Consider the following 2,477-nt stretch of genomic DNA (forward strand, 5'->3'; position numbering starts at 1 on the left):
GAGTGAGTGAGAGAGAGTTTGTGTGTGTGTGTGTGTGTGTGTGTGTGTGAGTGGCACATGGTTTTTTCACACACATATAGCTGCTTCAGTCAATAAAACGCTGCCTTTAAAGTCATATTTACAAGACCTGTAAAAGATAATAATTAATCATTTCAATGAACAGTCAACAGTGCGAATTACAGCGTTTTTAGATGATTCACTGACGTTACAAATGAACAAAAGACAGCACCAGTTACACGTAAAAGACTGAAAACAGCTGTAAAATATCATATCAGCAGGTTAACAAATAACATCAATAACAATAAATCATATTAAATGAAAGCCAGTTCATCCAGTTGACATTTGAGAACACTGTGTTGTTGTTGTTTATATAAAGACACAGACAGGTCAGGGCTGTTTCATAAAAGACGCTAAGAAAAGCGGGGATTAAAGTCCTAAACCTAACAAATCAATCGGGACTAAAGCGGTTTCATAAACGACCATTTAAGATCACGCAATCTCACTGATTCGAGCCAGGTTTGCGGAGTCCAGATAATTGCGTGAACACGCTTTTCTTAAGCAGCACTAGAGGCCGAACATGGATCTAATCGATCAGTACAGAGAGCAGCGCCTGCTCGTAGAATCATACGAAGAACTGAAAGATTTAATTAACGTTACACTGCTGCAGTAAATAAAATAAGAGAGAAAGGCTGGCAAATAATTGCTGATCGACTGAATGCGTAAGTAGAAAACTATGTTTAAATGTCTTACTACGATCTAATGAAATACCAGACACATTCAAAAAGAAAAAATGAATTAAATTATATATATATATATATATATATATATATATATATTATTGTTGTTTGTATGTATGTATTAATATGCACTTCACTTATTTTGAGGAAACTTTTTTTTTTAAACAGCAGCAATTAACTTCAGTGGGGAGAAAAGAACGTGGCAGCAGGTGAAAATTAAATATAAAAATATCATTCAGAATGGTAAGTATATAGGCTATATAACTACTTTAGTATAACTGGCTTGATGCTAGAACTGTCTGATTACATATTTATGAAATACAGCTGCCAAAAAGAAGAGTGATGTAGCGAGATGGTCCTCACTGCAGAACACAAGATCCAGATCCAACTCCAGAAGCGCTAAAGAAATGTTCTGGATGTAGACATTCAATATAAGAAGTTGAAGATGAGAAAGCTGGAGCTGGAAATCCAAAAACTGGAGAACTGTTGTAATGAAACACTTGACATTTTGGTCACCATTTAATCGTATGCGTTTTGTTTTTCTTCTCCAGCAGGCAGCTTTAAATTGAAATAAAAAATAATAATAATAAATAAAATACAAATTATGTGACTTGTGTGTGTTGTGTAATGAAATTGAGGGGCAAGTAGGGGGCTACAAACAGAAAATGAAAGCCTTCACATGACATGAAAAAATATAATACTAACCAAAATAATTATTTGCATAAATGTCTCTTATAACTCCGCCTGTTTCTTTGTCATCAAAAGCCACCTCATAGCCCCAGTCCTCCTCTGCAGCATCCGTGGTGGCCTCTCTTTTCTCAAGCTGGCAATGTTATGGAGCACAACACCACCAGCAATAATGTCACAAGCCCGTTGTGCAGTCACTCGGAGGTGTTTCAGGCACTGGAACCTTGATTTGATGAGAGCAAATGCCATCTCTATACGAGCTCTTGTGCGTGCATGGGCAAGTTATAGTTGTGTTGTGTCTGGGGTTCCTGGTATGGAGTCAGCCCTTGTCTCCCAGCAAAACTCCTGAGAATTCCCCTGGATCGAGTCAAAATGTATTCTTTTGTAATTACTAATTGGTGAATTTATTTTTAAACCTGTACATTTTCCATTAATAACCTACCTTGAGCCAGTTGCTGGGCAACAGAAGAGGCTGGACGTGTTCTAGAGTCATGGGTTGAGCCAGGCCGGTTTGCCTGTACTTTAGTGATGACACACTCTGCATCACAGATCATCTGGAAGAAGAAAATGTAGGTCACTAAACTGCAGTTACAGCATCATAAGAAAACGTCTATAAAGAGGGATGTGGGTAACTTAAATTAACATTAAAATGCACATTTATACTGTGTACTGATTTAACAAAGTCTGCTTCATGCGGACCAGACGGACACTTTATACACACACTCGACCACGTTTGGGAAAGCTACAAGAGTTAAGTAAAAGGATCTACCTTCCACTTGTCACCTTAAACATGAACACTCAAAAATATTTCAGATTCCTATACAGTTATTTTTTAAACTTGCCTGCAATTCCATAAAAGGCCTGTTTAATGGTACACATTGCTCTGTGATGAGGGAAGGTGATGAACACCACTCGCACAGAGCGGCAAACTGATGATTTGCTGATATTCTCTGCATCTCCAACGGTGTATAGAAATGTTCCACTCGCAAAAAAGCGAAGCGCTATACAGACAGTCTGTGGTACAGTGAGCGCTTTATTGCGGCGTGTGTTATG

The 2,477-nt window shown here is 38.0% G+C and overlaps 1 long non-coding RNA gene across 1 annotated transcript; it reads left to right on the forward strand.

Annotated features, from left to right (window-relative positions):
- Window positions 1-563: 563 nt before the first annotated feature.
- Window positions 564-1,137, forward strand: LOC107742081 (uncharacterized). The gene is made up of 3 exons (XR_001640278.1): window positions 564-719; window positions 909-980; window positions 1,062-1,137. It is a non-coding gene; the product is annotated as an uncharacterized LOC107742081 (long non-coding RNA).
- The last annotated feature ends 1,340 nt before the right edge of the window (window positions 1,138-2,477 follow it).

The sequence above is a fragment of the Sinocyclocheilus rhinocerous genome, unplaced genomic scaffold (genome assembly GCF_001515625.1).
Source record: "Sinocyclocheilus rhinocerous isolate Xijiao unplaced genomic scaffold, SAMN03320098_v1.1 scaffold3119, whole genome shotgun sequence".
Taxonomy (NCBI): domain Eukaryota; kingdom Metazoa; phylum Chordata; class Actinopteri; order Cypriniformes; family Cyprinidae; genus Sinocyclocheilus; species Sinocyclocheilus rhinocerous.